General features: G+C 42.9%; 1 non-coding gene across 1 annotated transcript; it reads left to right on the top strand.

The window, feature by feature from the left end:
- The first annotated feature begins 2,675 nt into the window (after positions 1-2,675).
- On the top strand, positions 2,676-2,813 carry LOC114811799. Its single transcript, XR_003759495.1, has one exon. It is a non-coding gene; the product is annotated as a small nucleolar RNA SNORA7 (small nucleolar RNA).
- Positions 2,814-16,420: the final 13,607 nt, after the last annotated feature.

Raw genomic sequence — 16,420 nt, 5'->3', positions numbered from 1 at the left:
ACTTGCTGTGGGCAGGGGATTTGTCTGTTTGGTGTTGCATTGTAGTCTCCCAAGAGCTTAATACAGCGCTTGGCACACAGTAAGCACTCAATAAATATTTTTGAATGAATGAATAATATTTATTGGGTACCAATAGTGTACATTCAGCACTTAGGGAAATACAGTAGAAGAATGGAAAGTATTCAGTCCACTAGGGGTATGATCACAGATGCTTATGGGATTCATCCCCTGGATCTGGGTCTCAGGCTCATTAGGCCATGCTGGGGTTCAGCAGCCCCATCCCCAACCCCGCAACCCCAGCCAGTGTTTCATTACTGCTCCAAAGAAGTTCCACTAAAGTATTGCTTGCATAGGGCCAATTCCACATGCTCACTAGTACCTTCCTCCTTCAGCCTTCACTCCCCATCCCTCACCTTGGCCATTTGTATGGAGTTGAAAGGGAAATGTTGTGGAGGAAATATTGACATGATTTATCAGAAAACTGAATTTAAGAGTGGCAAAAGACAGAGGGAGTCAAGGAGAAAGGTAAGCTGTGTAAAGGCATGTGGTTTGGGAGGTGACAGGTAAGAACAAATGATGAGATGCTGGGGAGGAGAGGGACACCTTAAAGTCCTGCTTCTACAGGGGCTACAACCTCCTAAGACATGCAAGTAATTGCAAACAACTTTACCAAATTAGCCAAGCATTATGAGCCTGTTGCCACCGCCATGTTCCCCACCACTTTGTCTCTGCCAATACTGCCCAGCTCTCCCCACCAAGAGTTACTGGGCAACCACTGCCACTGCTGCCGTTGCCGTGTCTAGTCCTGGTCTACTTCCTTGGCTACTGTGGTGTTTTTGAGTAGGATGCTGAAGTGGTAATTGGATTATCTGACAGTGTGATACTAATATGATAGTAATACAATGCAATATGATACTAATAAATAATAATAATAGCTGTAGTATTTGTTAAGCACTTACTATACATAGCTGGGGTAGATAAAAGCAAATTCTTACATGTTGCATGTATATCTTTCATGATTTCTTGACACCTCAAATTGTCTTGGCTAATTTGGTAAAGTGGTTTTTAATCACTTGCATGTCTTAGGAAGATGCAGCCCCTGTAGAAGCAGGACTTTAAGATGTCCCTATCCACCCCAGCATCTCATCATTTGTTCTTACCTGTCACCTCTCAAACCACATGCCCTTTACACAGCTTACTCTTATTCTTGACTCCCTCTGTCTTTTCCAACTCTCAAATTCAGTTTGCCAATAAATCATGTCAATTTTTCCTCCACAACATTTCCAAGATACCCCCTTTCAACTCCACACTATTGGCCACCACCCTGGCCCAAGTATTTGTGATAACCCAGCTAGACTACTATATCAGCCTCTGCATTGATCACCCTGTCTCCAGCCCTCCAATCTCTCCCATCTCCAGGCCACACTTCCCTCTGCTACCCAAATCATCTTTTGAAAATGTGGTTCAGCAGACATCTGCCCACTCCTCTTTCAATGGTTACCCCCTCCTTTCTGCAATCGGAATCTCAAGTCTCCCCCTCTTACCTATATGCTGTTTTCTCCAACAACACTCCTGTCCATATTCTTCATTCCTCTCAAGCTAACATACTTACTGTCCTTTTCATGCACAGAGCCTCCAATCTCTTGAACCCCTCCACTTGCCCCAGGTCATTATGCCCCATTTAGACTTCAAGAAAAACATCCCCTCAATAAATGCACAAATCCAGGCTCCTTTTCCTACTGACCCTAATTCCCTTACCCTACCCCATCTATTCATTGACCTTCTCAACTCCATCCTAAGTTGCCTTCAGATAATACTTTTCCCATTCTTGCATTCATGCCATGGAGGCCAGTTTTGAGGAAGTCCAGGCATTAGGCACTATTCAAATTCTCCTTCACCTTACATAACTCTGCCTTTTCTCCCATTCAACAATACTACTTCTCCTTCCTCACTGATGTCATGAGCCCTCCTTTCATGCCAACCAGGATCTTCCTGGACCGTAAGAGCCTCAGTGACACATAGTAGAGTTCAAACCACACCTCTGATCACCAATGTTACTGTGGAAGTTTTTTACTTAGTTTTAACAGCATGCAAGGGAGTGACACATATGCACACTCTCATTCACTTCACTCCACCAAGGCTCCAATACGAGTCTGTGCTCAAAGGAGCCTGTTCTGCCAATGTCTCTTCTTTCTGCTTCTAAGTGATGCTGCCTTCTGCTACTTCTGAATGCTACTCTCCTGCTGCTTTTATGCTTGCTTCTCTGTGCTTCCTCTTCTTCTCTGCGAGCGTCAGCATGCCCCTGCGTATGTGCTTCAGCTTGCTGCATGCCTCGGTTTGTGCTTTCTGTGTGCCTCCTTGTGATACAAAGCAACCACCTTTTATCTGCCTTAGGCATGGTAGCTGTGACCCTATGTGACAGTCAGTGATTGGTCCAAGGTAGAACAGGGAGAGAAAGCCATGGCTCGCTCCATGCTCTCCCCCCTGCACAGGCCAGGAATCACCTGCCCTCAAGTAGAGCCCATCAGTGTCTTCGCCATTTTCTTCCTTCTTGTTCGTGGGATTACAAACAGTCACTAACAAGGCAGCTTCTTGTGGGCTCACCAGAATTGACTGTCATATCTACTGCTCTCACCAACTCTCCCAGACGTTTAATGTCCTCCTGACATGCCCACCCCCTCACAGGGTCGCATTTGGAGAGTTTACAGTACTCTACCAGTCTTGACTACAGGAGGGAGAGTCAAGCAGAGGCATATGCATTCCATTCCAAGTTTGAGCAGTGGCTAGTGAGTGGAAGGCAATCTGCTACAAACTCACCTGTGGTGGGCAGCAGCGGCACGGGAGAGAATCGAGAGCTGATACTCAAATTTACTGTGTGGAAGGAGGCAGTGGTAAACCACTTCCACATTTTTACCAAGAAAGCTCTGTGGATCCAGTCCCAGAATGATTGCACATGGAGGTGGGGCATTCTGGGAGAGATGTGTCCATGGCATCGCTAATGGATTGGAGACGACCCATAAGACAAGACAACACATGCCCAAAGGCCCCACCTCCCACATGACCTACCAACTGTTTTGTTGACAAATCAGAACCATCAAGCCTGAGTGCCCAAAAAACTCCCCCTTCCTTCCTCTGTATTTTCCCAGTTTCATCCTACCCCCTGTATCTACTGTCTTGTCTTTCCAACCTATTCCTCAATAGGGGATCCACTGCATGATTTCAAAATCTACCCCTACACTGGTGCCTCCAACCCTATGTCTTCCCATTTAGAAGATGTTCACTCTTCTTTCTGCACTCACTCTCTGACAGCTCCTTCTTTTCTCTCTGAAAACTTGCCCAGAATCCTCCTATCCTAAAAAAAAACACCAAAAAAGACCCCAAACCTCTCTGGCCCCCACTGCAATATACAGCTATAACCCTTCTTCCTTAATTCACTACTTCTACTTTCTTTCCTCCAACTCCTTTCTTGATGCTCTACAATCCAATTTCTGCCCCCTTCTCCCCACTGAGTCACCTCTCTGTAAGGTCACCAATGCTCTCCTTCTTGCCCACCTGCTCCTTAAACTCAGTATATCTAAAACTGAACTCTTCCACCCAATCCTTTTTTCCACCTCAATTTCCTATCACTGCTGATAACTATTTCCAGCCCTCAAATCTGCCACCTCAGCATTATCCTTGACTCCTCCCTCTTTTTCAACCCCCACATCCATGCAGCTGAAAAATTCTAGACATTTTAACAACAACATTTCTAGAATCCACCCTTTCCTCCATTTAAATGGCCAACACACTGGCCAAGCACTTATCATTATCCCTGTTTCACCCTTACATTAGCTACCACACTGATCACCCTGACTCCATTCTCTTCTGTCTCAGTCCATACTCTGCTACCCAGATGATTTTGGTAAAATGTCATTCTGCATACATCTCCCGACTCCTTGAAAATCTCCAGTGGTTGCCCATTGCTCTTTATATCAAGGAGAAACTCCTGACCATCTGTTCTGAGGCACTCAATCAGCTCTCTTCCTCCATATTCAATCTTTTCTTCCTCTGCACCCCAGTTCACGTGCTTTATTCCTCTCAATTTAATTTCTCATTAGATTTCTTTCATCTCGCCTGCCACTGACCTTTGGTTCACACCCTTTCTGCTGCATGTAGCTCTTTCCCCCTTCACCTCCCAAAGACCACGATCCTTCCCAATTAAAAGACCAAACCAAAAAACAAAGTTACATCTCACAGGAGGGCTTCTCTGATTAGCTTCTAATCCCCCCATTGCATATCCCCCTACTGCCACTTATGCACTTTCATACCACCTAAACAGTAACACTTATAAATGTTTTTAATATTCTATTTTTTTCTACTTGTAATTTATTTTGATGTCTGTCTCCTTGCTTGAGATTAAAAGCTTTTGAGGACAGGGATTATACTAAATCTCTTGTCTTCTCTCAAGAATTTAGTACAGTGCTCAATTAGTAATAATTAATAATAATTATACTGGTATTTGTTAAGCACTTACTATCTGCAAAGCACTGTTCTAAGTGCTGGGGTAGATAAAAGGTAATCAGTTTGGACACACTCTCTGTCCCACATGGAGCTCATAGTCTAGGTGGGAGAGAGTAGGATTAACTGAGGCAAAGAGAAGTAATGTGAGTTGGCCAACCTCATAGGGTAGACAAGAGGTGGAACTAGGATTAGAACCCAGGTCCTCTGGAGCTCAGCAATAGAAAATCTCCTCTGCCACATTCCAGATTGGGACTCTTCAGGGGATGGAACAGCCCTAAAGGTCAGAATCAAGTAGATTACTGAAGTTTTCATTATAACATTTCACCTATGTACTGGAGGAGGTGTGTTCCTTGATAGATTACAGTAGGTCAGTTGCCATCCAATAGGCCAGTTTGATGATAGATGCCAAACCTCCTTTGAAAAATTAACCATTTACCACTGACCTGCTGGGATAACGAGACCCTCTCACTAGAGTAACAGGAAATTTGGTAGCAATTCCTGAAGGAATAACACACTAGGATCAGGATTCCCAACAGTTCCTCTTCATTATAGAATCCCATGTAGCCAAGGTGCCTCATCCCTGTATAATCCAGTAAATAAACAAAGTTTTCAGGGAAGCCTTGAACCTTTTATATCCTAAGAAACTACCTTTTGGTTAAGCAATCCCTCTATCACATTTTCTCCTTTGCAAGCCTCTCAAGCCCTCTTCTTAGTTCCTCTGCAATGGCAGGCCCCGCCATTGGTGATAACAAAGGTCTTGGTTCCTCTTTTCGATGATAGTGTTTGTGTGAGTGAACCTTTTTAAGAGCAAAATTCCTCATTTCAGTGATAGTGTATTTGATGAAAAGAGTCTCCAGAGGCCTCTCTTGTGCAGGTTCCCCTTCCAAAATGAAATCAGTTCCCTCGGAGTCAATCAATCAATCAATCAATCAATCACTGGTATTGTGCTAAGGTGTTTACTGTGTACAGATCATTGTACTAAGCACTAGGGAAGTACAGTGTAATAGAGTTGAGAGAACCATTCCCTGCCCACATGGACTGCATAGTCTAGAGGCAGGGATCACAGACTAGATGGAGATGCCCAAGTTGGTTTCCGATGCAGGCTGGGTGCCCTATCTGTTATTTCTTATTCAACAAGTGATTCACTGTGTGTACAGTAACTTGCTAGACCACTGTCACTAGTTTCCAGGATTTCTGAAAACTCAGCATACCTTCTTCTACCCCACCTTCTGCTGACCACAGCCCTGCTCTTTGGTCATGTGCCATCTCAAACCACCCACTCTCAGCAATGCCTCTATTAGTCTCTTTCATAGGTTCCTCCTCTGCCTTCCACCCTCTAACTGTGGGGCTTCAAATTTGGTTTTGGGTCCCCTTCAATTCTCCATCTACACCCACTCACTTGTACAACTCATTGTTAACCTGGCTTCAACTACAACTTCTATGCAGTTTGTACCCTAAATCTACATCTTCAGCCTGATGACTCTCCCTCTCTGTTCTCGCCTTCCTCCTGCCTCCAAGACATCTCTACTTGGATGTCCCTTCCATCACTCAAACTTAGAATGTCTAAATTGAATTTAATAATAATAATAATAATAATAATTGTGATGGTTTAAGTGTTTACTATGTGCCAGGAACTGTAGGAAGTTCTGGGATGGATGCAAGCAAATCAGATGAACACAGTCCCTTCCACGATAGGGTCACTGTCTTCATCTCCATTTACAGATGAGGGTACTGAGGCACAGAGGAAGTGAAATGACTTGCCCCAAGGTGACACCGCAAAGTGACTCCCCAGGCCTGGGTTTGGGTCAATATGCTATGCTGGATCTCCCCACCCAACTCTGCCCCTCCCATGACTTTCCCAACACTGGGAGATGGCACCATCATCCTTCCTATATCACCAAGCTAGTAAACTTAGTCTTTCCTTGGCTTCCTCTTTCTCATTCAACCCACAATTCAACCCATCATTAAATTCTGGTCAATTTCACCTTCACAATATCGCTAAAATCTGGCCTTTCTCTCCATACAAACTGCTACCATATTAATACAATCACTCACCCTTACCCCACCTTGGTTACTGTATCTAGCCTCCTTGCTGACATCCCAGCCTCCTGTCTCTCCCCGCACTCCAGTCAAACTTCACTCTGCTGCCTGGATGATTTTTCTACAGAATTGTTCAGGGACATGTTTCCCCACTCCTTAAGAAACAGCAGTGGTTGCCCCATCACTTCCACAAACAAAAACTCCTCCCCATTGGTTTTAAAGCCCTCAATTCACCTTGTCCCTCTTACTTCATCTCACTACTCCCTACTACAACCAATCTGCACACTTCATTCCTCTATGCTAATCTTCTCAGTCTCATCTATCTCAGTTTCATCTATCTTCCACAACTGACCTCTCACCCATGTCCTACTTCTGGCCTGGAACACCCTTCCTCCTCAAATCCTAAATTACCCCCTCCCCCTGCTCCGTTGGATCTGTTGGACCCCAGCCTTGAGAAGCCTCTAGCTCTGCTCTTTAGCCACAGCTCTCCATCGCTTCTAATGGACTTAGCCTTGGTCCTCATTCTTCTGTGCTGCTTGGACTCTTCTTATGATTCGTCTTATGTGTCTATCGACAGTCCTGCAACCGCCCCCATCGTTAGATCGCGAAGCCCCTTGAGGGTCAAGGACCATACGTAATTGCCACATGATCACACAGCAGACAGTGGCAAGCGTATTTTTTTTCCTCAGCCCAGCGTACAGTGCTTCATACACAATGGGTGCTTTATAACATAGTGTTACTTACTGCATCAAGGGATGCTGTCACAGTAGTGATTGGCTCTCATACAAGCGTGACTCAGTGGAAGAGGCCCGGGCTTGGAATCAGAGGTTATGGGTTGATATCCCCGAATCTGCCCTTGTCAGCTGTGTGACTGTGGGCAAGTCAGGTTGACTTCTCTGTGCCTCAGTTACCTCATCTGTAAAATGGGGGATTAACTGTGAGCCTCACGTGGGACAACCTGATGACCCCTGTATCTACCCAGCACTTAGAACAGTGCTCTGCAAATGGTAAGCACTTAACAAATATCACATTATTATTACTCTCTTCCCCCTTAAAGTCTTTTTGAGGCACATCTCCTCCAAGAGGTCTTCCCTGACTAACTCTCCTTTCCTCTTCCTCCCTCTGCTTCTGCATCTCTCTTGACTTGCTTTCTTACTTCATCACCCTTCCCAGCCCAGAGCACTTTTGTACATATTTGAAATTATATTAATACCTGTTTCCCCCAACTACTCTAGACTGTAAGTTCATTGTGGACAGGAATTGTGTCTGTTTATTATCAATTGTACTCTCCGAGGAGTTAGTCCATGCTCTGCACATAGTAAGTGCTCAATAAATACAATAGAATGAATTCATTTAATTTCAATCGAACCATCTTTACCCTTCTTGCACCCCAACTATAGTGCCCCACCTTGTAATCCCCATCTTGATGTGTTCTGTAGTTGCCCTGCTTCATTATGAGTAAACTCCTTTTCATTCTCATCTTGTTTCTAGGCTTTCAATCTTCAGCCTCACTTTTACTCTCACGAACTTGGGTTACGCTCCTATGCCTATCATTTTTACACATTCTATAATTTAAGCATTTCTTTCCCTTCAATATGATTTATGCTGTGTCTTTCTCTACAGTGAGAATGTAGCTTCCCACTTGTTTTGGTACATGGCTTTGCACACAGTAGGTGCACAATAAATACTATTGATTGATTGGATGATTGATTCTCCTAGGGCAGTTATTAAACTTCTAAAGAAAGGGCTAATTGAACTAAAATGCCTTGTTCTTAAGTATAGTTAGAATCCTGAGTAATTTCCAGTTGAATAAAATAGATATTTAATTCCCCTGGTGACCATTTCCAAACCACTCTAAGAAATGAAAAGGAATAAGCCATAAAAATATAATGAAGCATTATCAGTCAAGCATTCACTATGACATAGAAAAGCTTTTAACACAACAAACACACTCTTTAGGGATTCTAATTTCCATCAGAATTTACTCTTGGAAAGATCTGAGTTAGAACATTAAAGTATTGCAAGCTGAAAATTATAAGGATGTTTGACTCAATATCCTAGGAATTTCAGTGAGTTATGAGTTCAAATCAAGAACAATTTATTTAGGCAAATGTTCCATCAATCAATTAATCAATCAAACAACAGGAACATTTATTGAGGATCTGCTGTGTATAGCGGAATGGTATTAAGCATTTGGGAGAATACAATAGAATAAGAAAACATTACTCCTGCCCTCAAGGACTTTTCCAGAAGGCAAAATGATTCAAGGCTAGGGCTTGAGGGTACTATTTTGATAGAGAGGACAATGGGATGACGAGATTGATTTGAATGGAGAGGGGCAGACTTGGATGACATGGATTTTGAAGCAAGTGAGGGGAAGTTCCAAAGTGAATCCAAGTGGGGAATGGTGGCCTGTGTAAGTGGAGAGGGTATAGGGATCAGAGGCCTTTATAGAGAAAGATGAAACTTTTGCAGAAAAGGTACATGTAGTTGATATGGAAAGTTAGGAAACTGTGATCAAAGAGAAGTGTGCAGAGATAGTGAGATAGAGTGACTAGTGAGGATGAGATCCAATGCATTTCCAGTTGATGTGTAGATGATGTGGTAACGGAGAAGTTGAGGAGAACAAAGGAAGTGGGTAGTTGTGGGTTTTTCAGGATCATCCAGAGTGTTGAAGTCTCTGAGGATCAGTGTAGGAGACAAGGAGATAAAGATTAGGCTAGAAAGACTTCAAAGTCATTCAGAGAGGCAGAGGCAAGACTGGGGTATGGTTGATAACTATGATTAGTAATTGTAGTGGTTGGAAGAGACCGATGAGATGGTCTCCCAAAGAGAAAACAGTGAGGGATGGAGAAGGTGGGAAGGGGGTGAAAACTGCACTGTGGGAAGAGGAGGACCCCGGCTTTTCCTTCCTTCCCTTATGCTTTCACATCTTCCCCAACCATATCCCAAGAAAACTGGAACTTGGTGCTCCTCCTGCTCTCCCCAGCTATGACAGCATATTCCCATCTAGGATCCTGGGCTCTGCCTGCAGTGTGATACCAATACAGCTTGGGTGGTTGGCCATCACCACCCTCATCATCAAGCAAGGGGTCATTTGGACAGACATCTGCCTGGGGAACACTTTTCTGGAGGAGATAGGTACTTACTTTTAAGTGACAAATCACTGCCCAGTGAAAGAACAGGGTCTTTCAATCAATTCAAAGATATTTATTGAATGCTTACCATGTGCAGAGCACTGCATTAAGCCCTTGGAGGAGTATAATACAACCGAGTTGGTATATGTTCCCTGCCTACAGTGAGAAATAATAGAGTATAATGCTAAGAGCTTGGATCAGCAATGCTAGCTGTCTGGATAGGAGGAGGAAGAGTGGATTTTTGAAATGCAGGGAAGGTAGTACTGACAGAGATTGAATGTGTGGTTGAAAGACAGAGACTGAGAGAGATGAGTCGAGGATACTTGCCATGGTTAAGAGCCTGTGCAACATGAGTACTGGTGATGCTATCTGCAGTGATTGGAAAGTCTGGGACGGAGGACGGGGTGGGGGAAGATGAGGGGTTCTCTTTTGGGATTATATGACTATGATGTGTCAGTAGGACATCAAGTAGAGTTGTTCTGGAGGCAGGAGAAAAGGAGAGAAGTTCAGGTTGGAGATGTAGATTTGAAATTATCCACATAGGATGGTAGTTGAAGCCTGGGGATGTAATTAATTCTTCAAGGGCAGTGGGGTGTTAGATGGAGAACAGGAGCCCAGAACTGAACTTCAAGGCACCTGTACAGTTGAGGGTGGGAGGCAGAGGGAGAGCAAGCAAAAGAACTTGAGAAGAAGCTGTCAGAAAGATAGAAGGACAACGAGGAGAGGACAGTGTCACGGAAACCAATGTTAGAAGATGTTTCCAGGCAAAGGGAGAGGTCCACAAGCCCCAAAGGCAGCAGAATGGTTGAATGGAATTAAGATGGATGCAGACCATTGGATTTGATAAGAAGGAAGTCATTGTTGACCTTAAAAGAAGGAATTTCCCTAGAGTGAAACGCGGGCAGAAACTAGATTTTTAGCAAGAAGCTAGATCTTCTTTGTGGCTCCTCCTCTGCCTCCAACTATGCTGTTCCTTGAGGTTCAGTTCTGGGTCCCTTCTATTCTCCATCTACACCTTCTTCGCCTCAGAGAGCTCATTCACTCACATGACTTCAACTAACACTTCTCTGTGGGTGATACCCAAATCTGCATCAACCCAACCTGATCTCTCTCCCTCTCTGCAGTCTCACATTTCCTCCTGCCATTAACATATGTCTACATGTCACCTCAAGCTTAACATGTCCAAAAAACAGAACACCTAATCTTCCCGCCCAAACCCTGTTCTCCCCCTCACTTTCCCATCGCAGTAAGCAGCACCACCATCCTTCCTGTCTCACAAGCCTTACCTTGAATTATCCTGACTCCTCTCTTCATTCAATCACATATTCAGCCATCATTTCAATCCATGTTGGTTCTAGCCTTCACAACATCGCTAAAATCTGTCCTTTCCTCTCCATCCAAACTGCAACCATGTAAATGAAATCACTTTACCTATTCTCCTTGATTACTGAATCAGCCTCCTTGCTGACCTCTATGCCTCCAGTCTCTTCCCTCTCCAGTCATACTTCACTCTGCTGCCCGGATCATATTTCTACAAAATGTTCAGGACATGTTTCCCCACTCCTCAAGAAACTCAAGTGGCTTCACATCAACAAAAATTCCTCACCATTGACTTCAAAATATTAAATCACCTAGCCCCCTCCTACCTCACCTCACTACTTTCCTGCTACAACCCAGCCAGCACACTTGGCTCTTGTAATGTTAACCTCAATGTACCTATATCTTGTCTATCTCGTTGTTGACCCTTCACCCATGTCCTGCTTCTTCCTGGAACATTCTCTCTTCAAATGCAACAAACAATTTCTCCCCCACATTCAAAGCCTTATTGAAGGCACATCTCCTCCAAGAGACCTTGCCTGACTAAGGTCCCCCCCCCCCCCCCCACTTCTACCACTGGTCTTCTACATCACCGTGAATTGCTCCCTTCATTCAACCCTTCCCAGCCCCAAATCACTTATGTACAATCTACAATTATTCATTTATATTAATGTCTATCTCCCCCTCTAGACTGTAAGCTCATTGTGGGCAGGGAAGGTGTCTGCTTATTGTTATATTGTACTCTTCCATGCACTTAGTACAGTGTTCTGCACACAGTAAGCACTCAATAAATTTAAATGAATGAATGAAAGTATCTACAACTACTCAACTCAAGAGAATGTGCAGTGCAATGAAGCTACACAGCTTGTGGAATTAAGGGTCGGGTACCTTATCGATTTAAAAATATATGAGCAACATAGGTTTTTTTCACTAATTCGGATTAGAATCCTCCGTCTGAATTAATGAAATTTTAGTGTAGTAATTTAAGTACTTTCCTTTACACTTAAAATGCAGCTCTCTGTATTTCTCAGATGTACCTTATAAAGAAATATTTTTAAAGTACTAAAGGGTCTTCAATTTTAGTTTTTTTCAAACATGATGAATGGAGTTCAGGTGGTTTGGATGATTTTTACTATGTAGATAAGCATCTATAATTTCAGAAGGTTAAACTGGAATTTATTCTTCTCTTCTGGCACTCCACTTGGCTACCCATATTTTCTATATCTCTACTGTCTATGGAAAATTATCAATGATCTGCACAGTAGCTAAGTTATTTAGTATGTGCTACTCTGAGTTTGTATGAAAAAATATTTTGTTCTCCATTCCAGATTGCAAATCTGACCAGACTGAGTTAATCACCCCTTGATCAAGCAAGTAGTTGATAAATAAGTCAGTTTTTAAAATCATCTAGACATTCTTTACAGAATCGTTTCAAGGGTGTAGTTGTTTCTCCTTTTGGTGGGTAAATCATATATAAAATATTTTAAAATGGTCATATTTTCATAATCCATTTATTTTACAGAGAAATTCAGAATATATTTAGGGAAAAACTACGTGGTTTGGAGCCAGGTGTGCAAAGTTTAAACTCTGCTAAATATCCACATAGCTTGATGAATAATAGAATCATAATCTGGATTTATTTTTCCCAAATAAATATTTTTCCCAAGTAGTTCAGGTTACATTCTATTCATTCTCAGTAGTCCTCACAACATCCTTTTGACTAAGGTAGGTGACAAGTATCTTCATTTCACCTTAAAAAAGGAAATAAATAAATTGAATTTAGAATTGTCACATAACCAGTGATGCAATCATAATCCAGATTACTTGTGCCCTGAACTTTATTCAATATTCATGATCCTCTTAGAAAAGTGATCAGACAAACCCAAGTATGGTAGATACCTATTGCTTTCTATACAACAATGATCTTTGAAAAATTTCCACCAATATTAGCAAACACATTATAGAAATTGTGGTTGGTATTATGGCAGTTATGGAAAGCAGCATGGCCTAGAAGAAAAAGCACAGAACTGGAAATCTGGGGACCTGGAGTCAAATCCCCAATCCACCTGTCTGCTGTGTAACCTTGGGCAAGTTAGTTACTCTGTGCTTTATTTTCCTAAATTATATAATGGGGATTAAATATTAGCCTAGTGAGCTCCATGTGGAACAGGGATTGTGTCTGATTCGATTTATTATATCAATCCCAGTGCTTGGAATTCATTCATTCATTCATTCATTCATTCAACCGTGTTTATTAAATGCTTACTTTGTACAGAGCACTGTACTAAGCACTTGGGAAAGTACAATACAACATTCAAGAGTGACAATCCCTGCCCAAAATAAACTCACAGCCTAGAGGTGGGGAGACAGACATCAATACAAATAAATACTCATTAATACAAATAAATAAAATTACAGATATATACATAAGTGCTGTGGGGCTGTGAGGGGGGGAAGAGGAAAGGGAGCAAGTCAGGGTGATGCAGAAGGGAGTGGGAGATGAGGAAAAGTGGCATTTAGTCTGGGAAGACCTCAGCGGAGATGTGCCTTCAGTAAGACTTGGTGGGGGGGAGACTAATTGTCTGTAGGATTTGAAGATGGAGGGTGTTCCAGCCAGAGGTAGAACATGAGCTAGTCTGGCAGAGAGACAGGCGAGATCGGGGCACAGTGAGAAAGTTACCACCAGAGGAGTGAAAAATGCAGGCTAAGTTGTAGAAGGAGAGAAGCAAGGTGAGGTAGGAGGGGGCAAGGTTATGTTGTGCTTTAAAGCCAGTGGTAAGGTTTTTGTTTGATATGGAGGTGGTTAGGCAACCACTAGAGATGTCCTGAACATTTCTGTAGAAACATGATCTGGGCAGCAGAATGAAGTATGGACTGGAGTGGGGAGAGGCAGAAAGTTGGGAGGTCAGCAAGGAGCCTGGTGCAGTAATCTAGGTGGGATAGGATAAGTAATAGTATTGATGTGTTAGCAGTTCGGATGGAGAGGAAAGGGTGGATTTTAGTGATATTGTGAAGGTGAGACCGACAGGATTTGGTGACTGATTGAATACGTGGTTGCATAAGAGAGAAAAGTCAAGGACAGTGCCAAGGTTACTGTCTTGTGAAACGGGAAGGATGGTGGGACCGTCTACAGTATAGGGATGGTAAAGTCCAGGAGAGGACAGGGTTTAGGTGGGAAGATAAGGTCCCCTGTTTTGGACATGTTAAGTTTGAGGTGACAGGAGGACATCCAAGTAGAGATGTCCTGAAGGCAGGAGGAGATGCGAGCCTGGAGAGAGGCATAGAGATCAGAGGAGGAGATGTAGATTTGAGTGTCATCTGCATAGATGTGGTTGTTGAAGCCGTGGGAGCAAATGAGTTCTCCAAAGTAATGAGTGTAGATGGAGAAAGAAGGGGACCCAGAACTAAACTTTGAGGAATCCCCACAGTTAGGGAGTGGGATGTGGAGTGGGAGGCAGAGGAGGAGCCCTTGAAGCAGACTGAGAATGAACCCAGAGAGATAGGAGGAGAACCAGGATAAAACAGAGTCATTGAAGCCAAAGTTGGATAATGTTTCCAGGAGAAGGGAGTGGTCCACAATGTCAAAGGCAGCTGAGAGGTTGAAGAGGATTAAGATGGAGTAGAGGCCATTGGATTTGGCAAGAAGGAGATAATAATAATAATAATAATGTTGGTATTTGTTAAGTGCTTACTATGTGCCAAGCACTGTTCTAAGCACTGGAGTCGATATAAGGTAATCAGATTGTCCCACGTGGAGCTTACAGTCTTAATCCCCTTTTTACAGATGAGGTAATTGAGGCATTGAGAAGTTAAGTGACTTTCCCAAAGTCTCACAGATAAAAAGTGGCAGAACTGGGATTAGAACTCATGACCTCTGTCTCCCAAGCTCGTACTCTTTCCACTAAGCCACACTGATACTCAGATCATTGGTGATCTTTGAGAAGCCAGGAGAAAACTGGGGGAGAGGAATTTGAGACAGAGGGTGTAGATGACTCGCTCAGTGAGTTTGGAGAGGAATGATAGGAGGGAGATGGGGAGATGGAAGGAACTGTGGGGTCAAAGGAGAGCAAACAGTAAGCACTCAACAAATATCACAATGATTATTTCAAAGAAAGGACAAGGTACAATTTCTGTCCTTCAGGACCTCACAGATGTATTGGAGAAAGCAGGGCAAATTCAAATATCTAAACATGCAAACAGTTATAGGTAAGAAGCAGCAGCGTGGCTCAGTGGAAAGAGCACGGGCTTTGGAGTCAGAGTTCATGGGTTCGAATCCCGGATCGGCCACTTGTCTGCTGTGTGACTTTGGGCAAGTCACTTAACTTCTCTGTGCCTCAGTTCCCTCATCTGTAAAATGGGGATTAAGACTGTGAGCCCCACGTGGGACAACCTGATTCCCCTGTGTCTACCCCAGCGCTTAGAACAGTGCTCGGCACATAGTAAGCGCTTAACAAATACCAACATTATTATTATTAGGTATCCAGTTTTAATTTTGAGAATGGGGATGAGGAGAGTGTTCAAGTGGAGAATGAGGTTTCTGGGGCTAGGTCCCACAGTTCATTAATATGCATGAGGGGTGGGGAAGAAACAGGCAGGGAAGGGAGAGAGGAAAAGAAGCAGAGGGATTCTGGCAGAAAGAAAAACAAAGACAAAACTAGAGAGATAGATAAAATATAAAGAGATACAGAAATAGAAAAATGCAGAAACAGGGATGGAACAGGCAGAAATCAGTCTATCAATCAATCACCTTTGTCTTTGTCAGAGGCTGACAAAGACAAAGATAATCAACCAGACAAGCAGTATCATTTATTGAGCACATCTTGTACTGGACACTTGAGAAAAGACAGTACAGGTAAAGGTTAAAATTTAATTGGGGAATCTGGCAGGTACAAATTATTTACAATGAATGAGAGCAAGAGCAAAAATAAAGCTGTGACTTGTAAGAAAAGAAAATGAAAGTCATAGAGGTGTACAAATAAGGAGAGTGTGGGGGGTAATATATACATAAATGCTAAGAATGGCTGGGTGCACAAAGATTCATATACAGTCTTCTAGTCTGTAAACTCCTTGTGTCAGAGAACATGTCTACCAACTTTGTTGTATTTTACTCTCCCTTATGTATGTGTAGCTATGGACTGGGTAGTGGAAATTAATCTGATCACTCTTTTTGACTGTCTCCCAGATGCCCACTAATATACCACATCTTTTGAGATTTTGCTTCCTTGTGTCTTTAAAGTGTTTCCTGAAGGACAACAGATATACTAGGCATTTGGGATTATGCAATAGAAGAAAAAGATGTGGTCTATGCTACAGACAAATTTACAACCTAATGGGGGCATGGTGGGGGGAGAGAATAAAAGAACACAGATTGCCAAATGGAACAGAAACTAAAAGAGTAGAATTGATGAACATGGTAATAAAATATG

This window comes from Ornithorhynchus anatinus, chromosome 4, assembly GCF_004115215.2.
Source record: "Ornithorhynchus anatinus isolate Pmale09 chromosome 4, mOrnAna1.pri.v4, whole genome shotgun sequence".
In the NCBI taxonomy this organism is placed as follows: Eukaryota; Metazoa; Chordata; class Mammalia; order Monotremata; family Ornithorhynchidae; genus Ornithorhynchus; species Ornithorhynchus anatinus.
This window is presented reverse-complemented; position numbering and strand designations above follow the sequence as displayed.